This window comes from Marmota flaviventris, chromosome 7, assembly GCF_047511675.1.
Source record: "Marmota flaviventris isolate mMarFla1 chromosome 7, mMarFla1.hap1, whole genome shotgun sequence".
NCBI lineage: Eukaryota > Metazoa > Chordata > Mammalia > Rodentia > Sciuridae > Marmota > Marmota flaviventris.
In genome coordinates, this window is record NC_092504.1 from 143,643,525 (window position 1) to 143,670,330 (window position 26,806).

The window sequence follows — 26,806 nt, forward strand, 5'->3', positions numbered from 1 at the left end:
AGGATCTGCTTTTGCAACCAGCTGCAGTAGCTATCCTGGAGCCTGGGGCTTCAGGTACTGGCCTGGTCTTCAGAGCCAGGTAGCTCAGCCTGGGGCTGGGGTCAACAGGTGCTGGCCTGGTAACATGGTAGGTGAGAGCCTGGTGCTCTGGGTACTGGCCAGGTACTGAGGCCAGGTTTCAAGCCTCAGGTGTAATGAAACCTGAGTCTGCTGGGCTTAGCCCTACGTCTTGACACTGGGACCTTCCTGGGTTTGGGTGTGCCTGGAGCCTGGGACCACAGGGCTTGGCCAGAGTCTGCATGGAGCCTGTGCCTGGCCTGGGGCAGGCCTGGAGCCTGGGGCTGGGGAGAGACCAGTGCCAGGTTTCACAGTGGCAGGCTGTGCCGGGGTGCACGGCAAAGATGGGGGCATATTTCACTCTTCCTCCCACGTGGAGCGTCTGTCTCCGTGAAGACTGCAGGGCTTGAAAGGTAGTGAAATGGCAACATAGAACTGTCCTCCCTGCCCCTTTCTGTGCCTCTTATTTCTCTGCTATGTCTGAGAGCTGCAGTCTCTTACTGGATTCCTGAGCCCTGACAGGCTCTGAAAAGTCCCCGTCACCATCTGCTGTTGTTCCTGTACCATGGTCCCCCGGACTGTTTCCTTGACATGTTTATTTGAGAGGAATTTCCACACCCTCTTTGTTCCCCAGGACTACAAACTTGCCTCGTGTGGAATCTTAAAGTATCTTACAGTTTAGATCCAAGCCATCTGTCTCAGCATCCGTAGCGTTGGGGTTGGGGACATCGCATGGACTCGGGTCTAGCTCTGGCTTCAGGAGTGGACGTCCCCAGCTCATGGACGCAGATGGCCCCTAATTCAGGGCAGCATGTTACTCACACAATCTCACGGGAGTTCACGATGTTCTCTGCTGTGTCTGGGACCTTATTCTCCTGAAGTATGAACTCTGGGACGTCAGTGATAGGTTTTGCTGCCCTCTACAGGTCCCCACCTGACGCACACCTGGCGCACAGGGTGTTGGGGCAGGGGGACCATGAAAGATAGATGCGAGAATTACAATCTTCACTGATGTAGTGACACTGAACTGCACGCACACTACTGTTCAAAGAAGTTCCCACGTGTGACCAGGACTAGGACGGGGATTGTTATATCCAATAAAAGTCTGATGCACATAGAAACCCTTGATCACAGACAATCACTGGGACGCTGCTTCCCCCAGATAATTTTCCAACTATGTGAGCTATTTTCATGATTCAAGTCCTCTGTGCTGTGGAAGGACCAAATTCAGGCAGGAAGGCAGCTCTGTGCACAACAACCACCTTGACTTCGTCCCTCTCCTGGGTCGACCCCAGTCCAGGCGGGGCTGCCTGTAGGAACCAACTTCTAATAAAACAGAGTAGCCTGTAACCCGAAAAGGGCCCCTGCCGCTGTGACGAAGGGGCCTTCACGTGCCAGAGGTGGAGTCCCAGCCAGAGGCCCAGAGGCACACCAAGGGGGTGGGAGGCACAGGAAGCCTTGGCCCCGCCCAGGGTTCCGGCAGCAGCCATCACTCTGGGCCAGAGCATGGCGAGTTCCCCGCGGTAGTCATTCCCAGGTACCATGACTGATCTCAGACCAGAAGGAGGCAGAAGTCACATTGAATTTCATGCTGCTGAGGCTGGGACAGTCCCTGCCAGGTCTAACCTGCCCTAAGAAGATTTTATTCATTGCTTCCCGACATTTTACAGTCCTCTAATTCTCCTGTTTTTGTGATGCATTGAAGCATACATTTTTTTTTTAAAAAAAGGTCAAAATCAGAACCATCATGGTCTTTAAATGGTGGCTGTTAAAAGGAGTTAGAGGAGCTCCAACAGCTACCAACCGGCCCAGGGCCTCCAGGGCCCGCTGAGCTCTCCTGGGCTGTGGGAGGGAGGCTGAAAATATCCTGACCCAAAGACGCTTGCCACCGGGAGGAGTGAGCCAGAAGCCTTTGACTTTCAGGTCACTCTGCTTGTCTTCTGGAAGGTGGCCCTGCTCTTTAGCACACAGAGCTCTGCTGAGGGTGGCTGGGGTAACGCCAGGAGCCCCAAACCTGGGAAGTAAAGGACAAACCACCCAACTCTGCTCCCTGCACCTGGAGGCTGGGGAAGTGTGCTACGGTGGGGTGAGGGGTCCCTGGCCAGAGCACCTGTGCGTCCTCCAGGGGCAGGGCAGGGACCCCAGCTGGTGACTCAGGCTCCTGGGCTGGGCTGGCTCTCAACAGGAAGCCCCCAGTCCCCGTCCTGCGAAGGGCTTGAGCCCTGTGGCTGAGCACACAGGCGTGGCTCTGAAGTGGGCCCTGCCACACCTGGACTGGGATCTAGGCCAGCAGGGACTCCCTGCAGCAGGGCAGCAGCCACCAGAGTGTGCAGGGCCTGAGCGCCGGGCAGCAGCCATGCCTGGTGTGGGAGAAGGCCTTGAGTAAGGAGAGCACAGTGCAGAGGGGACGTGCTGCTTTTGCTTGGCCAGTGGCTGCACTCAGATCACCATCACACTGCGGTGGCCATCTGCTGAGCACCTTGGTACTGGGGTAGAGGTGAGCCCATGTACCTGTCCACAGAGGCACACTGCCTGGCAGAGGCCGTGGAGTCGGGGAGCGTGTGGCTCTGACTCCCGTCAGCTGTGGGTGGATCATGACAGGCACCTGCAGGGGCACTGGGTGGCAGGCTCTGCGGTCAGTGCTCAGGTCTGTGAGCTCACTGAACCTCGCAGGGGTCCTGCTGTCTTCATTTCACAGGGAAGACGCTGCAGCACAGAGGGTGTGGGAAACGTGCAGAGGTCACACAGCAGCAAAGAAAGAAAGTACAACAAACCTAGAAGGTTCCGGAGTCCATGCTCCTAACCGTTCCATTCGGCCACTGTGCCTGGGGCTTCAGGATTGAGAGCCTGTGATATTAAGACCTACGTGTTGGAGAGATGCTCTAGATTGACTCAGTGCCTGGAATCAAGGCAGACATCACCTTGCAGCAGTTGGAATGTTCTGTGTTCCCAGCAGCCAGTGAGTGTTCACAAGTTCCCGAGAACCACGCTGGTGTGTGCAGGGAGCACCTGGTGGACCCCGCCTGGACTGGAGAGCTCGAGGGCAACCATAGAGCTATGGTAGGACCCGAGAGCTCTGCTGCGACCATGTGTGCCCTTCACATGGCATCACAAAGAATGGAAAGGGGACAGAGGATGTGACCTGGCAGCAGAGGCAAGCAAGGGTGCTCCAGTGTGGAGTGACGCAGACTACTGGGGACGTGGAGGTAGGTACACAGGAGTGGAGTGGGGGGAAGACTAGTTCTAAAAGCCACAGAGAGTGTGGTATTAGCATCGCAATCGGAGATAGAGCCATGAAATAGCAAAGCCCTAAAAGTGGTGTGTGTTTGTGTGTACGTGTGTGTGCACGTGTGTGTGTGTGTCTGCGTGCGTGCATACATGTGTGTGTGTTTATACCAGGACTAAAACCCAGGGCCTGTGTCTGCTAAGCAACTGCCCCACCACTGAGCTATACCTGGGCCCTTCTTTATTTTTTAAAAGGGGCCATTACAGTATCAGTCTGGAAGAGAAGAATTTGTGAGTTGGCGAGTTGACAAACTATTTAGTAGAAAAGCCAGTTCACAGCCTCACCTTCCCTGTCACGTAGTATAAAGTCTAACTGTGTGTGATGGTCACCCTGTGTCCAGTGGGTTCTCGCGGCATGGCCATGCCTGGTGCTACTCTGGGCCCTTTCCTGGTTTGGATGACAGATCGTGATCTGCTTTAGTTAGCTTTCCCCTGATATAACCAAGACAAGAACACAAAGACCGACAAGAGCAACTATAGAGGAGGAAAAGTTTATGGGGCTCACAGTTCCCGAGGTCTCAGTCCATAGAGCAGCTGTGGTGGAGGAGAGTTGCTGGGAGCCATTAGCCAAGTAGGTATGACAATTTCCTTGCCAGCGTACCCCATGTTGCTGACATGTTGCAGCGACATTGAATGTAGGTGACCTTGCTCAAGGACCAAGGCAGATTAGGGTGTTCCCGGTTTTAAGATAATCGTGTTTAGGGCGTTCCCAGTTTAAGTTCCAGGTTTAAGGTTTAAGATTATTCCTGCTGGGAATAGGGCGTATCCTGCTGCCTGAACGGGATTTAGACAGTATATTTTGGAGATAGAAGCCCAGAGAACGTGGATTTGGGCAGAGAACGTGGATTTGGGCAGAGAACGTGGATTTCCCCAGAACGTGTTTGTAGACGGCTGGTGTGAGTTCGGGAAAAAAGAGTTGCTGTTTGAATCTACAAGCTGTGTGGTGGCTCGTGATTGTGTGCCCAGCCAGACTGCAGCATTTGTGCCCAGCCAGACTGTGGCATTTGGCGGCTCGTACGGGGAACTTCTGAAGCTTGGAGGTAAGTGAAATTGCTCGCCCCTGAGGAAGAGCGAAAGAATGGGTGACCAACTCAAAAAACAATGTGTTATTGTTTTGATTTATCTTGTTTTTGTTTCAAGCTGCCTATCCCTAGAAATTTCTCAGGCAAACTGGAAAAAATGGTTGACTAAAGGTTTGAAGTTTGTCGGCCCTGAGGAAGAGAAAATTGATACAATGATTTTTTATTCCGTTTTTGTTTCATTCAGTTTCGGCTTTGTTTTGTGCTATCTTATTGGGTTGCGTTATCTTTATAGTAGATTAGAAATTAGTAAAAAACAAACCGAAAAGATGTTAAGTAAATTGTTAGAGGTTCAGACCATGGAGAAAGACATTTTAGATCAAGCAAAAGAGACGGTCTCTCGAGCTAGTCAGACAGAGGAAGAAAATTTAAAGGAAAAGGGGTTGTTAGGAAAAAGGCCACAACAGGAGGCTGTTAGTAACTCCGTTTTATCACAAGAGGGCGTAATTCAACCAACAGCCCCACCGATGGAGACAGCTGAGTGGCCCTCAAACCCCGTAGTTGATAAATGGGATTCTGAGACAGGACCTCAAAGATTAGCATGCCCTGTACTTGAATAGGCTGGAGGGCAGCGAATTCACCGTGCATTAGATTTTAAAACAGTGAAGCAGTTAAAGGAGGCTGTAACAACCTATGGCCCCCAAGCTCCCTTCACGGTAAGCATGGTCGAGTCCATTACTAACTTGGACATGACGCCAGCAGATTGGGCTAGCATGTGTAAATCTGTGCTAAATGGAGGACAATATTTGTTATGGAAGGTTGCCAATGAGGAATTTTGCACGGAGACAGCTAGGCGAAATGCAGCAGCCGGTTACCCTCAAAGAAATCTAGATATGTTGTTAGGAAAAGGACCTTATGAGGGTCAACGGCAACAAATTGAATATGATCCTGCTATATATGCACAAATTGCTGCAGACGCAGTTAGGGCATGGAAGACTTTACAAGGACATGGAGATTTACAAGGTCAGCTATCTAAGGTAATACAGAGAACTAATGAACCTTATGCTGACTTTGTAGATAGGCTAATTCAAACGGCTGCCAAAATTTTTGGGGATACAGAACAAGCAATGCCATTAATAAAACAACTGGCTTATGACCAAGCAAATCGTTGCTGCAGAGAAGTTATTAGACCATGGAGACATGAAGATTTAAACACATATATTAAATTATGTAGAGATATTAATGAACAAGGGCAAGTCTTGGCAGCTGCAGTACAACAGGCTTTAGATGCCAGGCCAAAAACATGCTATGATTGTGAACAAACAGGACATTTTAAAAGGAATTGCCCCATAGGAGGAGGGTTTAACAAAAGTAGGTATCAAAGGAATAGAATACCGGGTATTTGCTCACGATGCCGTAGAGGGAGACATTGGGCTAATGAATGCCGTTCTCAAACCACCATAGAAGGTACTCCCTTATCAAAAAACGGACAAAGACCAGGTATTTATCCAAGATATCGTGGAGAAAGGCATCAGGCTCCATTGCCAAAAAACGGACAGGGGGGCCCAATGCTCCAGGGCCCACAACCACAAATATACGGGGCAGTGGAGGATCCCAGCAACACCATCAGGGTAGTGCCCAGGACACATTGTCCATTAAATCCCTCATCAGACAAACCCGAGGGAGCGCAGGGTTGGACATCTGCGCCTCTGCCAGAGCAGTATTAACTCCAGAGATGGGAGTTCAAATCATTCCCACAGGAGTAAAAGGACCTCTTCCCCAAGGAACAGTAGGCTTATTATTGGGACGTAGTTCATCTACATTAAAAGGACTTATGATAAGTCCTGGGGTAATTGGTCCCGATTATGTAGGTGAAATAAAAATTATAGCTAGTTCTCCAAGAGGTATATCAGTAATTTCACCTGGAGATAGAATAGCACAGTTGTTAATAATACCCAGCCTACATAATAAATTTCCTAGTCATAGTGTAGAAAGAGGTTCCAGGGGATTAGGCTCCACAGGTGTAGATTGGGCTATGTTGTCTTTAAATTTAGATTCTCGCCCAATGCTAAAACTAAATATTCAAGGTCATGAGTTTAATGGGCTACTGGACACAGGAGCTGACCTTAGCATCATATCTCGTCAAGAATGGCCAAAACATTGGCCATTACAACAAGCCACTCAAACGCTTCGAGGCCTAGGAGTGGCGACTAATCCCCATAGAAGTTCTATGATATTAGATTGGAAGGATCCTGAAGGATGTGAAGGAACTATACAGCCATATGTATTGGATCATCTTCCTATAAATTTATGGGGACGAGATGTCCTAGATCAATTAGGTTTGACGTTAACAAATAACATCAATCCTAATGTGCCCACTACTAGGGCTAGACAAGGCTTTAGGAAAGAAAAAAGATTAGGAAAACAAGGGCAAGGTATAGCAGCACCAGTACAAATAGATCAAGGAACAGACAGACATGGGTTGGATTTTCAGAAAGGGCCACTGAGACAATCAAAATTACTTGGAAATCAGAAAGACCAGTGTGGGTTCCTCAGTGGCCCCTGACTAAAGAAAAGACACAAGTAGCCCATGATCTGGTCAAACAACAATTAGCGGAAGGACATATACAGCCTTCCATATCTCCCCATAATACTCCCATTTTTGTCATCAAAAAGAAATCTGGTAAATGGAGATTATTGCAAGATTTAAGAGCCATTAATAATGAAATGGTTATTATGGGACCTGCTCAATCAGGGATTCCTCAATTGTCTGCTTTGCCAAAAACCTGGCATGTTTTAGCTATAGATATTAAAGATTGTTTTTTTTCAATTCCAATTCATCCCGAGGATAGTCCAGGTTTTGCATTTACTATCCCTGCATTAAATCATGAAGGTCCTGATCAGAGATATGAATGGAAAGTACTCCCTCAAGGGATGGCTAACAGTCCAACTATGTGTCAAATATATGTTAACAAAGCAATCCAGCCACTTAGAAATCAAAATCCTGAACTACAAATATTTCACTATATGGATGATGTATTATTGGCACATAAAGATAAAAACATATTGCTGGAATGTTATGCCACACTTACAAACTTATTAAAAAATTATAATCTAGAGATAGCAATAGATAAAGTACAATTAAATTTTCCAATTAATTATTTAGGAGTTCTATTATCCTCAACCATGGTCCGTCCACCAAAAATTCAAATACGAGTAGATCAACTCAAATCACTTAACGACTTTCAAAAGTTATTGGGAGACATAAATTGGATAAGGCCTTATCTAGGTATACCAACAGGAGAGTTGGGACCTTTATTTGATATTCTAAAAGGTCCATCAGATCCAAATTCACCCCGCATGTTAACTCCTAAAGCAAGAAAGGCATTAAAAATTATTGAAACATATATGGAAAATATGCATTTGGATAGAATTGATATAAGTTTGCCTTTATTATTTATTGTACTACCAACAAAAAATATTCCTACAGGAGTATTTTGGCAAGAAGGTCCATTATTATGGATACATTTATCTTATTCTCCTAACACTATTCTTACTAGGTATCCTGAGGCTGTAGGACAATTAATACTCAAAGGAATAAAAGCAGCGAAGGGAGTGTTTGGAATTTCTCCCAATAAAATTATTACTCCATATACTATGGATCAAATTGATGAGTTAGCTAATGAGTTAAATACTTGGGCAATAATCATGTGTAAATCTAATGTTTCATTTGATAATCATTTACCATCTAATCCTTTGTTGTCTTTTTGGTCTAAGCATCCTGTAGTTTTTCCTAAAATGACAAGAAAAACACCTATCATGAATGCTCCAAATATATTCACTGATGGGTCAAATAATGGTACAGCAGCAGTAGTTACCCCAGATCGAACTTTTACATTTTTAGTACCAAAACAATCAGCTCAAAAGGTAGAGCTTAATGCAGTTTTACAAGCTTTTTTGATGTTTAAAGATTCTGTATTTAATTTATTTTCTGATAGTCAGTATGTAGTTAATGCTATAGTATCTCTTGAAGATGCTGGTAGGATTAACCCTTCTTCTACTGTTTTCTCTTTGTTTTCCACTATACAAAGTCTAATCTGGGACAGAAAAGATCCATTCTTCATAGGACATATTAGGGCACATACAGGATTGTCTGGAGCCCTTAGTTTAGGCAATGATTTAGCAGATAAAACTACACATGACATACATATTTTCTCTACATTTGAAGAAGCTACAAATTTTCATAAAAGGTTTCATGTTAATGCTAATACTTTACAAAAGCGTTTTAAAATAACTAAGGAACAAGCCAGACATATAATAAAACAATGTCAAAATTGTGTGACATTTTTACCACAAGTTAATCTTGGAGTCAATCCTAGAGGACTGATACCTAACCATATTTGGCAGATGGATGTCACACACTTGCCAGAATTTGGAAAATTAAAATATTTACACGTTACAGTTGATACTTCTTCTGGATTTTTGATGGGCTCCCTTCATGCCGGAGAAAAAACTAAAGATGTTATAGCTCATTGCTTACAAAATTTTGCCACTGTGGGCGTTCCTAAACAGTTAAAAACCGATAATGGTCCTGGCTATACCTCTACCTCTTTTAAACAATTTTGCTCATCATTTGGTATTACTCATATAACAGGAATCCCATACAATCCACAGGGACAAGGCATAGTTGAAAGAGCTCATCAAACTATTAAAACATACTTATTAAAGCAAAAAGAGGGAATTGGAAAGGGGTATATATCCCCCAAAGATAAACTTAAAATAACGCTTTTTACTCTAAACTTTTTAAATTTGGATTCATCAGGACTTAGTGCTGCGGAAAGACATATGTATCCAAAAAATGTACATAAGCCTAAAGTACTTTGGAAAGATATTCTAACAGGACAATGGAAAGGTCCTGACCCAGTGATTGTCTGGAGTCGGGGGTCTGTTTGTGTTTTTCCACAGGGAGAACAGCAGCCCATTTGGATTCCAGAGAGATTAACTAAAACAGTCTCTACAGATCGAAAAGAAGATGATTTGACTCAAATCCATAACAGCTGATATCCAGAACTCCAGCTTGGCCATTCTTACATCTGCGACAGTGATTAACCAGGATGCTTTTTTCAATAGCTATTTTATTATTGCATTTTTCTACATCATAAGGTTCTATTTTTATTTTTTGAGCTCATACAAACCTAGGTTAATGTTTTTCTGATCAGTTTTATTTTTTGACTGTGGAATTTTTCAACATTGCAATGGAGATTTCACCTAGGTAAAGCTACAAGGCCTTTACTATTTTCTTATGTGTTTTACGTTTATGTACTCTCTTGTGTTTTGTGTTGTATGTCTGTATGTGCGTATGTCCATATTTCTTATATGAGGAGCGCTCATGAAAAAATGGATTCGAATTATTATTATTATTTTTATTCACGTGATTTAAATGGTTTAATTTAAATTAGGTAAACAGCTGTTAAGGATTGTTTTTAAAGGTGGTTAACAGATCTGTTTGTTTACTAGTTTAAATTAGGTAAAAGGCTGTTAAGGATTGTTTTTAAAGTAGGTTAACAGATCTGTTTGTTTACTTTCACCTTTCCTTTTCATTATATTTAATAATTCTTTTCAGGATAATGTCTCTTTAGCATCATTGCCAGAATTCCTATCTCCATCCCAGTGCCGGTGAAGAACTCAACAAGTAATGCTCAATCAAAGAGTCAACTTACTTTGGGAGGAAACGGATTTTGGGAGGAAATGGACATATTGATAGATTCCTCCGCTTTGAACTGCTTGCAGAACTTGCCTGGACTATGTAACTATCGTTTGGTGCAGCGAATTGTGGTAGTGCTGACATATCTTTGCTGATGGTGTCACCAGTGATGCAATTTTTTCCCAAGGAGCCGTCAATTGGCTTGGTGTCGTGGCATTTCTGTATCCTCCTCCCTTCTGCTAGTGATGGTCTAAAATTTGGGGGCCAATGGCTTATGCTGGACCGGTAGTCAGTGACGGGTATGATCCAATTGCAGTGGTATCAACCTAAGACAGGAGGCTGACGCCTAAAGGTCAGTTTTCCGATGACGGGTAAGAACCATATGTTGAATTGGACAACCTACCAGGCACGGTCCATAAGCCACATTAACCTCACTCCCCCACTGGCACCAAGGCCAAATTTGGGGGCCAACAGAGGTGAGGCAAAGAACCTCACCCCCCCACTGGTGCATAGACCTATCCACAAGTATGGCTGTATGCTGGACCGGTAGTCAGTGACGGGTATGATTCAATTGCAGTGGTATCAACCTAAGACAGGAGGCTGACGCCTAAAGGTCAGTTTTCCGATGACGGGTAAGAACCATATGTTGAATTGGACAACCTACCAGGCACGGTCCTTAAGCCACATTGCTTGTTGTTTAATTAATCAGAAGGGGGGAGATGCTGGGAGCCATTAGCCAAGTAGGTATGACAATTTCCTTGCCAGCGTACCCCATGTTGCTGACATGTTGCAGCGACATTGAATGTAGGTGACCTTGCTCAAGGACCAAGGCATATTAGGGTGTTCCCGGTTTTAAGATAATCATGTTTAGGGCGTTCCCAGTTTAAGTTCCAGGTTTAAGGTTTAAGATTATTCCTGCTGGGAATAGGGCGTATCCTGCTGCCTGAACGGGATTTAGACAGTATATTTTGGAGATAGAAGCCCAGAGAACGTGGATTTGGGCAGAGAACGTGGATTTGGGCAGAGAACGTGGATTTCCCCAGAACGTGTTTGTAGACGGCTGGTGTGAGTTCGGGAATAAAGAGTTGCTGTTTGAATCTACAAGCTGTGTGGTGGCTCGTGATTGTGTGCCCAGCCAGACTGTGGCAGAGAGTGGTGGAGGGAAGCAGCTCACGTGAAAATCAGGACGCAGACAGAGAGAGCTCTGCTCACAAGCACAAAACATGTACCCCAAGGTAAGCCCGGGACCCACCTCCTCCAGCCACACCCCACCCGCCACCTTTAGCTCAGTTATGCCTGTCAGGGGATTAATTCACTGATTAGGTCAAGATCTCATAACCCAACCATCTCACCTCTAAACCTTCCTGCATCTCTCACACATGAGCTTTTGGGGACCCCTCACAGCCACACCCTACCACAATCTTCTATTTAATAGGCGTTACTTTGTTGCAAGTCTTCAATCCCCATCAACATTCTGTCCAGACATTTCTGCCTGCAGATGGTCATTTCTCAGTAGTGGCTGGAAACAGTAGGCAGTTGCTTTGATGTTTGGAAAACCTCATCCATGCTCCATGAAGCAATCACGTGACTCTTGATGGGATCGTGCACCTCTGCATGTCTACATGTGTTCACACATGATTCATCAACTCAGCTGCTCACCTGGAGGGGCCCACTGCATGCCACTTGGTCCACTTTTAATGTGAGGTGAACCCTTCCAAGTGGGCAAGTGGAAGAAGGAGGTGGTTAGGGGTGTACTTCCCAAGTCCGCCAGACTCCCACATCACACCACCATGGTAACACGCGCAAGTCAGGCTCTCGGCTGTGGTTTCCTGTGGAAGTAGAACACTAACAATAGTGCTCACCTAGAAAGTGGTTTCCACTGATGCCGGCAGCTACTGGACTCCAGGTATGCTCTTCCTAACTGCAGCACGTTCCCATTGCACGGTACCGAGCATTTGCAGAAGGAGATGTAAGCTCTCAGACTTGGTTACACATTCTGAGTTAGAGACCTGCCTCTGGTGCTTCCAGGTGTTCGGCTAGATATGCTGGATATGCTAATTAGCATCTGAATGTCAGGTGCCCACCTTATGAGTTAATTTTGAAGATAAATACCGTGATGCAGATAAATTTCTCAGTGCAGTGCCTGAGTAGAGAGAGTCAAACAATGTCAGATGTGGTGATCAGCTTCGGATGCTGAGAGAGGTTTGGAAGAAAAGGATGAGATTAGGCATAGGAGTTGGCAGGACATCTGATCTTCACGTAGCAGGTGACATTGCTGGAATGCCAAGCATCTGATGTCCGTGGAGGTTGAGACTCACGCTCTGAAATTGGGACTTATGAGAGGCCCCTGAGGTCAGGCGTCCAGCAGAGACCACATCTCCCCAGAGCCTCGTTAGTTTGCTGCAGCAGGAGATCGCAGCAGTGTGATGAGCAGCACCCACAGGAACTTCAGCAGCTGCGGGCCGCGGCCAGAGTGCCGTGTGCTCCACACACAGACTCCGCGAGCCCTCGGCCGCCTGACGAGGTGGGCTGGGGAGCTTCGCTTGGCAGTGCTTAAGTTCCAAATAACATGTGGGTCTTTCCCAAAGAAATAAAGAACATGAGACTGAGAAGATGTTGCATCAGAGGAAGGGAGTGCTCCCTCCTCAGCAAGGTGGGCTGCAAAGGGAGTTCCCCGAAATTCAGTACTGGACAGTAGAACACCACAGAGCCTCGGAACGTCGGTAGTCCACATCCATAACAGTGAACGCGAGGCCGTGGAGGTTGAGACTCACGCTCTAAAACTGGAATTTATGAGAGGCCCCTGAGGTCGGGTATCCAGAAGAGACCAGCATCTCCCCAGCAACAAGGGGCCTGGATGCAACCTCAGATGCCCACCGACAGAGCCAACACCCAGGGCTAACTGCTGGGAGCCCCGGCTAGGACTCTGCAACACCCCGCAGTGGGGGACACGGTTGGCCCGCACTCCCCCGTCCACCCCACCCTGTGCCGGAGACAGGAAGCTGAGGACCCCTAGAGCCAGCCCAGACTCCGAGCCACAGCAGCTGTCAGCTAGGTGAGGGACACAGGGACGGTGGACTTACCCCCAGCCCTGACCCCGGAGTTACAGAGCCCAAAATCAGTACCAAGAACGAAACTTCCCCTTTGCCAACAGTTTTGGCCACCTCAGCAGAAACAAGCCCTTGATTTCTGCTCTTCTCCTCTTTATCCTCTTTTTAATTTGAAATTGCAGTTTCTTATTTGTATTTAAAAAATTTTTTTTGCATTCCACATGATCATGTGTGTGTGTTTTCACTGTGCAGACACAATGAAATATATATTAATATATTTATATGATTTTCTGTCATTTTAATTGCTGTCTTCATCCTTTATTATTTAGCCTTGGTTTGACCTTGAGTAAATGGAGAGTCTGAAAATGTGACAGGTCACACCGAGCTCCCTCCTGTAGTTACAGATGAACAGAACGTTCACTGTATGCGCATAAGAGACGAGGAGGTCGTTAATTAAGATGTCACCCATATGAGGAGCACACAGTGTGTCTGCGGAGACTCATGGCTCATGGACTGTGGGAGCACACAGCCTGACCTCCGGGTCAGCCTGGTCTCCTTGGGACTTGAACATTTTCCAAACCAGCAAGGTCTCCCCGTGGTTCTCCGCTGGCCTCCTTCCCCTAGAAAACCCTGTCCATGAGCAGAGACTTCAGACCTGGCTGTGTCCCCATCTTCTCTTCCTGAGAGGCGAGGGCCGGCCCCCTTCCTCTGAGTGTGACTTCTCTGCTGTCCTTAACCAACCTTGGCCTGGCCTCGCTCGCCGATGCCGCCTGCCATTCTTCCTGCCACCAACATCAGGAATCTGGATGGTTCCAGGTTGAGCTGTCTCTCAGGACCTCCTTGGGCCCCTCTGGGGACACCTCCACCAAGGTCACTGTTGTCTCAGCAGTCATCACCAGCCTCTCCGGGCTCTGGTCATTGCTCCCGGTGCTGGCCAACGTGGCACGTGCTAGCCCCAGGGTGCTGGGTAATCTGCGGTAGCCTCGCCCCTCTGTGGTGGACTCCGGAGTCCCGCAGCGTGGATGTGCTTACTAAGCCTTTGTTAGAGGAGCGCAGGCTGAGGGGGGTCAGCCACGCCACCCTGGGGAGGGGGCTCTGAAGTGCCTCCTGCCAGCTCCCCATCCCAACAAGCCCGCCTCACACAGTCGGCCGTTCGGCCCACACTTTCCGTCTGGATCTATGAAATGGTGGCAAGGGGGGGCCTGGGTCCAGCTGGGCTCCAGGAGCAGGCCACTGTGCTGGGGTCCCACCCTGGCCCTCCACAGGCGAGGTCATGGTGCAGCGTGGGGCACACACGACCCACGTGCCCCCACCCGTGGAGGGGTCTTGGGGGGCTGCGATCCACCCGCAGGAGCACTGAGGGTCTGCAGACGTCCTGAGAGCAGAGACGTCCCTCCCTGGCCTGCCCAGAGAGTCACCAAGGCCTCCGTCAAGTAGAGGTCATCGATTCTAAGTCTAGACATCGAAAAGTTGCAGGTAACTGTGACAGGCTGCTAGATAAGACATACTCTCTGTTTCACCCAGATCATACTTTTAACCCAATGAAAATTTAAAATGGATAAAGGTGTAGTATATTGGAAATACCTGGAAGATGTAAGAATTTTAATGACTGCTCATACCTAAGTATTGTGATGATCATTGAATAAATAATCATTTTAAAATTTAAATTCATAAGTTTCAATGATTTTTTATTAGTTTCAAAATTTTCAAAAAATCTTCATTTCATTTAAAGGTACTGGTTATGTTGTTACCAAAATTTCTTCACAGCTTGTATTCTACTAATGGGATCAAAAAGACTGAGAGTGGATGTAATTGTATCCGAAGTGTAAAACATTTCAGTAGATTTTTATACAAATATAAGTACCAGTGTAGAAAATCAAAGTATTATAATTTCATACTATCAAGTTAGTTTTCCTCTAAATATTCAAAACATGAGAATTAAGACAAAGTAACATTGGTGAATATCAAACATTCAAATAAGCAGTTATTTAGAGATAGCTAGATTTTTAAATTGAGTTTTATTGAAACTTCTACAACTTTGGAGTTCAGGGTCATGCTGTCGTTGGTGTTAAAAGCACCTGTCCGTCACACAGGTCATTCAGGACCTGTGCCCAAGCCCAGCTGGTGTGAGCTGTGAGCCGATCCGTTAGTGAGGCCCAGGCAGATCTGAAAAGACCTTCAGAAGCATGAGTGGGGACATGAGGAGCAGAGAGAAACAGACGGAGATGGTGCTCTGTGACGTCAGGTGTGTGATGGGCCTGGCCCAAGGTCGTGACTATTGCTAGTAATGACTACTGGTTGCTGGCAGAAGGGGCTGGTAGCTGCAGGGAGACTCAGCTTTCCTTTTGGGGACTTTTGGTTTTCCTTTGCTCTTGTGTTGGGAAATCATTTTGGGACTCATTGAAATAAAGATGGCTATTCCATCGCCCCCACATTTTGACCTAAGCCCTGATTCTAGACCCCTTAGGAGACTGGAAGTTGAGCTGGTCTCTCCGGCTGTCTTGCCTTTACCTGGAGAAAGGAGCTCTCGGTGGATAAACCTCGCCTGCAGCTGCTGCAGTCCAAGGGCTGCCTATTTAGCAAAGTGCTTGTGCTCAGGTGCACTGAGCCCAGTCATCCCCAGACTGGAACACTGGAGAGAAGGGGAGAAGGGCAACTGCACATCAGAGTCTCCCCCAAAGCCTGGGACCTCATCTCTTCCAAGCTGGACAGGGCCTGGGGATCAGTAGCAGAACCCGGACAGGCCGGTGGGGCTTTACTGTCCTACAGGAAGTGTGGCCTCATTGCCATTCACTGACTGGAAACTGGCAACAGCCACATCCTCTGTGACTCGAATCATCCAGGTGGTCTTCTGGAAATGGGGAGTGACCAACAGACTGAAAGGACTGGGTCCATCAGGAAGCCGTTGGGTTTGTTTTGAGGAAGAAAGCTCCTCATACCAACTCTTGCAAGAAGGTTCATTACCCTGCGCCTCTTGGGAGCTGAGTTCTTCCTCTTCTGGGAGGGAAAGCCCAGGCCTGGACCTGGGTGGGGGCGGGCAGAGGCAGGGCTGGAGACCCCATGGGAAGGATGCCTGGGAGAGACCAGAGGCTACCTGTGGAGTTGAGTTTGCTCCTACCCGGTTCTGCCTCCTCCAGGTTCACCCTGAGGACACCCCTGGACACACCTGAGCTCCTGTTTTCCTTTGTCCATTTCTCAGAGCGAAGCACACCACTCACTGGCTTATGGATAAACAACAGAGTGTCCAGCACATGGCAGGCACCTGGGAGCATGGACGATGCTTAAAATCTTACTGATGCAGCATCCTCTGAACTACCGACCTTCACGTAGGCTCCGTCACGGGCACGAATAGAGGAAAATGTGCAGAACACTTAAAAACAAAACAGACAAACACCTCTGACCTGGGGAGTCCTTACTTTCAAAGCCTGGGTGCGCGGGACTTGTCACTCTGGGACTTATGACACAGAGACTCGGTGAGGAGGAGAGGTTTCCCGCCGATGCCAGTGCTCAGGTGGGTGAAGGCACCAGGTGCTGGAGGCACAGTCTGAAGCTTGTGCCTGTGGGTGTCGCTGGGTCAGGCCGCTGCCTCCCACCTGCCCTGCTCCCTTCTGACTCACAGGGGTGCTAACCAACTTCCTCTGCTCTGCCGGAATGAGGCTCCCTGCCCACCCTGCACCCTGCGGCCTGAGAACCGGCTTCCACTTCAGAGGCTGAGTCACGGCCTTTCTTCTAAAGATCATTTCTGCCAGCAGATTTCCTCATCCAGTTTCAGAAAGAAAGATCCACAAGCCAGAGGGCTCGGTTGAGTCGCGTGGTAGCTTCCTGGGCTGAGATGTGAGGCCCTCGCACTTTAAGGTCAACCTCAAAGATATTTTGGGAAGTCGTATAATCAAAGAAATTTAGCATGAAACTCAAAATCAAGGGAAAAATACCAATGTTTCAATATTCCTCAGAGCTGAACTCAGCTGCAATGTCTGATTTGCAGAAGGAAGTGGTGATTCATCTCTGGCCGTGTGGCCCCTCAGAGTGCTGAGTTTCTCTTGAAGAGTCCCCTGAGGGTCCAAGGGACCTGGGAGGTCCGGGTTAGCAATGTGGGTAGTGCTTTCATTCCTTTAGCTTCTATCAGCTAAAATACATAAACTTTTACTAACTTCGTGGATTTCAAAGATCATTTTTTTACTTAAGCATGATACATTCGTATGCAATTAACCCATAGAGGCCTTAACAATTTAATTTGACTTACCATATGCAGTAAAAATCCATCTTGGTGAATGTATTCAGTTTCAGTTTTTTAAACAACCCCCAGGGGAACTGTATGTTGACCTTGGGGGTACCCGTGGGGGCGAACGGGAAGGCGTGCAACAGCCCTGAGATCTGCAGTTGCTACAGACCCTGCGTGACCCCCTGCACTGTGGCGGGGAGCAGGATTCAACCATGCTGGCGCAGGCCACCCAACGGCCTTGCTGAGAGGGAGACGTGCACCTAACGGTGTGGCGTGTGAAGCCCCTGGGAACCCACATGCTGCTCACACGTGTGACCTCCGAGTGCTGGACAGTGAGCCCCTGATACCTCTTGGATCTAAAAATGTCCCCCAAGGAGCTCCTGGTCAGGTGATGCAGGAGTGCCCAGAGGTTACGTGACTGGATCCTGGGAGCGGGAACATCATCAGCGGGGAATCTACTTGATGGATTGATCATTTCAATGAACTGTGGGTCTAACTGCAGGCAGGTGGGGTGTGGCCAGAGGAGGTGGGTCACTGGGATGTGCCCTTTGACTCTATCTGCCCCTGGCCCCTTCCCCTGTCTCTCTGTGCTTCCTGGCTGCCCCTAGCTGAGCAGCTGTCCTCCACCACACCCTCTGCCGACGCTCCTCCTGATCTCAGGCCCAGAGCCACGGGGTCAGCCAACTATGGACGGAGCCTCTGGAACTGTGACCTGGAGGTCGTTCTTATAAGGTCTTGAGTTCACTGAAGGCTGACTGGCGGCACCCAGCGAGTGTCCTGCGCCTGGAGGACGGAGCTGCCAGAAATGGACAGCGCTGAGGCACCCCTCCTGGGGCTCCCTGGACAGTCCTGGGAGGGCATCCGACGGCCACGGGGCCCCGCATCCGTACTGGCTCTCCGGCTCCTGCTGACTTCCTGATTCATCTCCTTCTCCAGAACTGCAGGCTGGGGAAAGGGTCAAGAAGAGAATCTGCTTCTCACAGCTCTGTGGAGTGGGAAGTCCCAGACCCAGGGGCTGGCCTCTGGCGGGGCTGGCGCCTTGTCATTCTGCAGCAGGATGTGGAAGGGCAAGGGTCACAGGAGTGCCACAGGGCACGAGGGGGCCTGACGCTACTTTCATAAGGAGGCCACTCTTGCAGGAGCTAGTCCACTCCCGATGACATCGACCCACCCCAGAGGCACAGCCCCGCGGGGACCCACCCCCTCTGACAGGCCCCACTTTCCCTGGCTGTTGCATTGGGGACCGAGTTTTGGAGACGTGGACTTTGGGCAACACTCTAACACTGCGTGATCCGTTGCCACATAACAAATCACCTTCAGGCTTAGCGGCTTAAGTGTCTCATTCTCCAGTGTCTGTGGCCGGCCTTCAGGAAGAGCTGAGCTGGATGGTTGGAACCCAGAACATTTCCAAGGATCAAGGTTCAAGGTCATCACCGGGGCTGCCCTGGAGGCTGGGCGGGGCTGGAGCTCCCCCACCCCCACTCTGCATGTGTGGCTCCCAGCAGGAGCCCTGTTCCCACCACAGGGTCTGCAGCTCCTCACACAGTGGCTTCCAGGAGGGAGCAGTCAGGAGAGGGGCAAAGGAGAGTAAGAGCAGCAGGTCTCCTTACCAAGTTCTAAAAGGGGTGTGGTCACTGCCACTGTGTGCTGCCTCACCCGGGCCCAGTGTGGGGTCCACATAAGGGGTGAAGGCCAGGAGAGGGGAAGCTGGGTCCTCCTGGAGGTCGGCTGCCACACTGCCTCAGGGCCTCCCTCCTGGTCCATGGGGTCATTGCTATGGACTGAATGGTCTTGCTCCCTGCTCCCAGATGGTGCTTGGGGGTGGAGCTTGGGGAAGTGAGACATCACCCAGGTGCAGCCTTCACATAGGATTGGCTCCCTATCAAGAGACACCAGGGAGTCCACTTTCCCTCTCCCCACCTGGTGGAGACAGCAAGACACATCCACCCACAGGAAGGGCCTCCTAGGACCCAGCCTCATCTTTCCTGAGCCTCCAGAGCCATGGGAAATCAATCCGTGTGACTTTAGGCTCCTAGTCTGGGTGTCTTCAGTCTGTGTTATTTTGCTATAGCAGCCCAAGCTGTCGAAGGTGTCTCTGTACCTAAGTCTTTTATCCCCAATTCTGCTCTCCGATGGAAGCCCTGCTGAGGCAGTGGATGGTTTTCTCTTATCCTTTTAATGATGCAGATGTGTGCGTGATGATAGGGAAAGATTTCCAAAATACATCAAGTGCAAAAACAAGAGGTCGAACTGTTCTAGCACATGCACAAACCTGGCGACTGTATGGGAAACTTCCTCATGGTCAGTGGGGTGACTTGGGGGAGAAGATGAGGAAAGACTTTCTAATTTTCATTTCATGATTCTCAACATGAATTTTTGAAACACATTTATGTATTCCCTTAAAAACAGTTTGACTTTTTGAGGTGGTGAAATCATGAGCAATTTCTAATTTCTCTATAATTTTCTGCATAAAATATTTCATAGTGCTTTAAAAAATAACTTTATCAATTAAAAACCACTGTCTCCTGTCACAATTGAAATTGTTTTTAGAAGTCCTAAGTCAAAACAGTATGAGGGCTCCTGTGTGGCCTCTCTCCAGGTGGTGGGCTGTGGTTTTGCCCACCTGGCCTACTCAGAGGGGGGTGGAGAGGCATTCTGGACTGCAGGAGTCCCTGCTCAGTGACAGGGCACTTCTTGAGACCACTGAGGGGCGGGGCGCCACTATCCTAACATGCCGAACCAAGCCTGGTGCAGTGCCTGTAATCCCAGCAGCTCCGGAGGCTAAGGCCAGAGGATTGCAAGTCCCAAGCCAGCCTCAGATGCTTAGCAAAACTAGGAATGCACAGAGGAATCATCACCTGGAAGCATTCCCAGAATCTTGTTCTCGTTCTCAGTAACTTTTAATATTTCAAATTCAGGTAGAACTCCTCACCAAGATCATCTGAATCCTGATAAAGAGCACTTATAGGAGAACTCAAAGGATAACGGGGTAAAATTCTCGTCTTGGAAGTGACAGGCAGCCAGGCAGTGATGAAGCAAAGTGGTGGCTGCCTCCTGGGTGTCTTCAGCAGGTAGAGCCAGGACAGGGCGCCAAGTAGCCTCAGGATCCTGCCTCAGGGTAGCTCGCTGCTGTGCGCAGCGGCCACCAGGTGGCGCCAGCTGCAGTCGCAAACCCCGGGCTCTGCTCTGCATCCAGGTGGCACCAGCCCATGTTGCCTGGATCCCAGAGGCAGCTCCCTGCCTGGGGCTGCAGCCCCACATTTAACCTTGATTTTCAAAGACCACACGTCCAGAGGCTGTGGGAGGGTTTTACTACCGTGAGCAGCAGAGGGCTCTTACCACAGGTGGGTTGCTCAGTAAGACTTACATCCAAGCCAGATATGGTCTACACTGATCAATTTAAGAATCTGAGTTGTCAGTTTCACTAACTGGCATGAAGCTAGTGAAGAGAAAAAACGAGAAACCATCAGTACTTTTCAAGACCATTTTTTTTTAAGGAAGAAAAAATTGTAACTTAAAAAATAAACACCTTTCTCAATTACTGGAATATTTCTTGATAAGCAAGTATATTTCCTACAATTTTATTTGCTAACCAAGTATCCTTATCAAGCTTGTGTTGTCATGGAGGAAGGGGTCCTCCGTGGCTAGGCCACTGTGCCCTTTGAGTGCTCTGGCTGGGACCGTGGTGGTGTTTCCTTCGGCCCCTCCTGGGCAGCGGTCTGCATGGCTGGTCAGTGGGTTCCTCGAGGCTGGCACGCAGTGCTGACTTCCACTCATCCCCGTGGGAGTCCACTGCTCCCAGCTTACTTTCGTTTTTTAGCTGAGACACAAACATGAGGTTAGATCAACATCACGTTAATGTGATAACAGTCCAACGTGTGATGTAAACACAGGAAATGAGCGGAAGAGTTCCCCTCCAGAGCCACCTCGCTGGGCTGGCCTGCCTCGTCTCTGACGTGTCCCAGCTGCCTGGGCCTCTCGGGGCAGCCGTGCCCGCTCCGTGCCTGCTCTTGGTTTTCCTGCATGGCGTGAGTTGTGGGGCAGAGGGGACGTGGCGGGAGACGGCTGGCCTGCCTCAAGTGTCCTCGAAGCAGCAGAAAGATCAGCAACTGCGAGCCTCCATCTGGGTGGCCACTTCTTCTGCTTCCACACTCTTGACTCCTTTTCATCAAATTGGACCAAGTGGTAAATATTAAGGAAACATGTAAATGTGCATAGCGAGTTTTCTCGGTTTTGTCTTCTCTAGTAAAAGTCTCAGACCACAGAGAAAGGCATATCTTCCTCTTTCTCTCTGCCAGTCACTCTTGGCAGGAGAGACCCTGCATTTTTCTCATGCTACACCATGAACTCTCCACACCTTACCCACTAGCCATTTTCACAATCGCCATAAAATAAACCCCTCGATATGTCTCCTCTCCTCTCCTGCAGCTCACGATGCTTTGTTCCTAGAGGAGAAGTGGGAAATCCTGGTTCCTGTGGCTCCCAGGTGGAGGCTGCCCTTGGAGACGCTCCCAGAGACCCTGCATGCAGGACGTGGCGGCTCATCGACCAGCTCCAGCCCACTGGAGACTCTTCCTTGGACTGGAAAATATTTACATCCTGGGTTCATCTAGAGAAATTAAAAGGAGCACTGTTGGAGAATCGAACAATTAAATGTGATTAAATATAAATGCAAAGATGAAAATCCTTAGCTACATTCCAAGTGCCCCCCTTGGGGGAGACTGCAGGGTTGGACTTAATGATTCACAAGCCTGTTTGGGGGCTCCAGGGTTGCCAGTCCTCTGGCCTCTGAGAGTGAGCTCTGCTTCTGCTTCAGAGGAGAGAGTCGAGACTTCACAAGGCAGGATGGGTCGAAGGAGACCAAAGGCGGGAATGGAGAAGGCGGATGAGAAAAGTTAATTCTCGTTTTTTTTTTTTTGGAGTGAAATACCCTATGTCAGGCAATGAGAGTTCACCCTTAGGGTCTTGCACAAAGTCGTTAGTAAATGTACATTGCTCACCTATGCTTTATAGAGAGAATCCCTACTGAGAACAGAAGACTCCTGAATTGGGCTTTGAGGTCAGTGCAAGTTGAAATCAGTCTTCTACAGAAGAGATTACAGATGAGATGATGCTCAGCTGGAGAGTGACCTCCCCATCCAAGACCCCACATCCTTCATGATTTGCAGGGATAGAGCAGAGGCTTAGGGCTCCTAACAGAAGATTCTCACAGCATTTAAAACAGGAACGTCTCTAGTTTACGTGCATGACTCTGCGTTTGGTGGAGAGAAGACAGTAATATGTAAACATCAGTTACCCATAATTATAAAGTGCATAAACCAGTGATTGTGTGTGTGTGTGTGTGTGTGTGTGTGTGTGTGTGTGTGTGAGCGTGCTCTTGCAGGTTGGCTTGGTTTGAATTTCTGTTACTTGCAGAGGGCAATTCTGGTTATCATAGGTTAGTCAGGATGAAGACAGGCAGGATAAGAGACTGAGAACAGGAAGGACCCTCAGAGCCCACTGTGTGCCAGCCTCTCTGCCCGTCAAGGTGCAAGCTCAGCTGCAGCCTGCGTTGGTCCCGGGGGAGGAATCCATGGGCTTCTCCCTGGAGGAAGGCTCATGGAAGACCTGTGCCTGTGTCTGGGTTCCCAAGAGCTATCCAGCACCAGATTGGAACTCGCTGGTGGGAGCTCAAGTTTTCAAAACTTAAACAAAAACAGAAGATTAAAAACTATATGACACTTACAAAAAAACTGAGGGGAAGTCGCATTTGGAAGATACAAAAGTCAAAGCAAACATATAAAAACTATGAACAGGTAGGGATGAACTTGTTTTTAAAATGGAAGCCGATGGTGAATTCCATTCTCATTACTGATGGGCTATGAAGTCCTTAGAGGGTCCTTCCTGTTCTCATTGTCTTGTCCTGTCTCTTCCCCTTCTGATTTCGATTAGGTAAAATAGTAATTTTAAAATTACTATTTCACCTAAAACCTGAAGAGAGGTTTTGCTTAGCCAGAGTCTCGTCCACGTGGGGTTTGGCAAAGTTCTGAGGCAGCTGCAGGCCGGGAGCACCTCTGGGCCGGTGGCATGAGAGACGGTGGCCTGGCTCCTGCCACTGTTCCACTGCACAGGGAACAGCACGTGGTCTGGAATTCTGCAGGACAGGCACCAGCCAGGAATGTGCAGCTCCACGTGGGAGAGTCCCACCAAGTGCCAGGTTAGTGCAGACTGGTCCTTTATCACACTGAGATGATGCACTTTTCTCACGTTTACCTATAACTGAATCAAGTCACTGAGCTTGTCAAATACTGGTTTGTATAACATGCCTGACAGACGATTTCCTTTTGTCAAGAGCGCTTAAGGTGACCTTGAAGCACTGGTTTCCCAGAGTTTGGGAGCTGCACTTCTGATCCCAGAGGCGGAGGAAGTCCAGCGCCCGAGGGTCTGCCAGTGGCGAGGAGCAGCACCCCAGGGAGAAGCCAGACCAACCAGAGGGGAGCGTCCTCAGGTGTTCAATCCCTTAGTACTGCCACAGGTTGGACGCTGTCCCTGTCCACTGGACCCCGAGGCCCTGGGCAGCTCAGCATACCCTGGGCATATTGGGGCTGCGTCCTGGTTCCCTGGCTCCTCCTCTGAGCCAACCTCAGCCCTCCCTTCACAGCCCTCCCTGCCTCTCAGGAATCGGCTGCGTTCACACCCACCCTCCACACACCTAGCACACGCGCCCCACACCACGTTCAAGAACAGGCTTCTGGACGGTGAGTGCCAGTGAGCAGGTCACGGGCCCTCGACAGGAGGACAGAGACAAAGCAGGACAGCAGCAGGTGAGCCATTCACGGGTACCAAGTCATCCAAGGAACGTTTCTATGAATACTAAAATAATGAGAGAGTGCCCTTTGCTTCAGAATGCTATTTGTTGGGATTACTTCTTTCTGTGACATTTGCATTTTCTTGATCTTACAAATTTGGTCGATACTGGTTTCCCTCCTCATTTTCCTTTGAAGATTGCCCCTCCTGGAAATTGTAGAAATTGATGTTTTACTCCATCTACTCACGGAGTAGAAAGGGGGAGAGCCAGGGGGGCCTCATGTTTTGAGGCAATGTTCAGGGTAAACAGGAGTCAAAGGCACCACTCTCTGTCACAGTTTTGCGTGGTGACACCTCCAGAATGGGCATCCTTGGCCTCTCGAGGAAATGTAGACAGGTGTTTTCATGCCCAACACCAGGCTATTTCTCATGCCACAGTTTCCTAAAATTGCCTGAATTTTAATTACTCAAACACAATGATTAGAAAAGCAGCCCTTATTTAATAAAGAATTTCCACATCGGCCTCCTTCATCCTTGGCACACGTCAGGTGAGGTATCAGGCCGCGTCCGGTCCCTCCCTCATGCCAGGACTGTCCTTGACGCTGGGTGCAGCGCTCTGTTCCTTTCTGTCCTCTCAGTGTCTTGCTGCTTTGAAATCTTTACAACACTCCAGAGTGTTCTGTACAACGTGGCCAATCCTGGAGACTTCAGAAAGTGATGTGGGACGGAAGCGTCATCAAACCCCCCGTCTCTGCCTAGGCCGAATGCAGAGGGTCCAGTGAGAACTTCATCAGGAAGGGCGCCCCGCAGCCCGCGCCCGTCCCAGGAGCCTCGCACCAGGCCTGTGAGCGATGAGTCAGGCTTCTCTTCAGTTTTTAGTAACCGTGAAGGCAGTTTTTACCTACCCAGAGTGATATCTGGAAAAGATCAACTCCTACCCGCCCACTCCTGCACGGGGGTGGTGGGCGGTGGGGGAGCTTACCGTCTGCGTGGGCACCGGGCTGGGGACGCTGGTCCCACCGGGACTCCTACTCGAGCAGCAGGGGCACACCAGCTGGGCCAGAGGAGCTTGGCCGGTCTCTGCTCTCTTCTTCCCAGCTCAGGTCCAGTGCAGCCTCAAGGACCAGCCTGGAGCTGTTGGTAAAGCCCCCGAGTCCACTGTGCCAGCGCCCGGCGGGCTGTGGTGCCATCTGGAATACTGAATTCAGTTTTCATTGGAGCCCTCACCGCCCCTTGCGTGATTCAGGGTGAGACTTCCTCCCCTCCACATCACAGCGGCCCTTCCTGATGAAGTTCACCTTATGAGGTGGTGCGCTCCCGCAGGCGCAGTTACCAAACAGGAATTGCTCTTTTACATTCCTTCTTAAAACTGAGCACATTGGCCTCCAAATCTTCACAAACATGACTGTTTGTATTGTACCAATAACAATCTCAAGTGTTCAGTGTATTGTGTGCATTTGCTGTGAAACCCGCCCTACGTCTGTGTCCCTGTGCGCACACTCACTGTCTCTTGCAGACAGGTGGGCAGAGGCAGAGGAGGACAGAAGCCGCACACCACCTAATTGGCAACCCCTTTCTTGGTTATTTTCACAATTCCACCATGGGCTGAAAAGGCCCCAGGTGCACAGTGGCAGCCAGGAGTCCTGACAGATGACGACCATGCGCCCACAGCTTCCCTGATGGGGCAGGCCCCTCTGTCCCTCTTAGGAGCCCATCATCCCTGTTAGCATGCAGCGTCACCTGCACTTCACCCTTTCAGCAGCCGTCGCTGCCTGAGGAGGACTTCTTCTTGAGCCACGACCTTGGCATGAGCCTCCTTGGCCTTCTGCACGTTGGGGCAACAACTTCATCCTCAAGCCCTAGCACCGCAGGCTGGGAGCTGCCACGAGCTCCAACCAGCAGTTGGGTTGTAACTGCAGAATCTATGAAAGGAAATCAGGTCAAAGCCTGAGCTGGGAAATGCATGGCTGTGAGACTGCACAGCCCTCCTGCATCCCAAGGGACCCACGCAGGACTAGGATCACGCTCTTGTCCTGTCAGAATGCACGGTTCCCAAACACAGCTTCCAGTTCTTCCCTCCCAATCCAACTGGACTTGACCTCATAAACCTGCGTTCCAGGCTGACAGCCAGAAAGCAGCTGGTGCCCAGGGAACTTCGGGGGGCCGAGCCTGTCCAGCAAGTACCTGTGGCAGCTCAGGAGTCTCCCTGCCTGCAGCAGCCTTCCCCAGAACGTGTGGTTTACGTCATTCTCCAGACGCTGCCCCAGTGCCAGGGGACACTTTTGTTCAGCCACGCCTCCTGTGGGCCCCAAGCCAGTCTTTCCTTTGTCAGAGTTGCTAAGAGGGCAAGGGGACCAGGTTCTGCTCACTGAGACAGTTCCCCCGCGTCCACAGTGGACTGTGATGCTTAACCCACAATCATTTTGCTTTTTAACAATTTCTAATAACGACACACTTCACTGGACCCTTGCAAATCTCTTCACGTGTATTTTATTGGAGTAACGGCCACTTTCATGCTGACCTTGATTCCTCTTCTCTCTGGCCAGCGTAGCTTTGCTTCCTACCTCTGACCCTCACAGAAAGGATGCAGAGTATGCCAAGTGCAAGGGCTCTGGTGTCTGACGGGACTGTTCCACAGCTGTCAGGAGGGGGACACAGAGACAGCCCTGGGATTGGAGGTTTC

General features: G+C 49.2%; 2 long non-coding RNA genes across 5 annotated transcripts in view; both read left to right on the forward strand.

Moving 5' to 3' along the window:
• The window catches only part of LOC139706469 (uncharacterized), a 48,863-nt gene extending 35,448 nt beyond the window's left edge, over positions 1–13,415 (forward strand). Inside the window, exons 3-5 of one of the 4 annotated variants that reach the window (XR_011708099.1) lie at positions 2,756–3,263; positions 9,327–9,633; positions 9,985–13,415. This is a non-coding gene — a long non-coding RNA (uncharacterized lncRNA). The other 3 variants (XR_011708096.1, XR_011708098.1, XR_011708097.1) reach the window with 3 other exon arrangements.
• A 1,406-nt stretch (positions 13,416–14,821) lies between these two features.
• LOC114105758 (uncharacterized) lies at positions 14,822–25,509 on the forward strand. Its single transcript, XR_003585085.2, has 3 exons — positions 14,822–21,522; positions 21,766–23,824; positions 23,978–25,509. It is a non-coding gene; the product is annotated as an uncharacterized lncRNA (long non-coding RNA).
• The last annotated feature ends 1,297 nt before the right edge of the window (positions 25,510–26,806 follow it).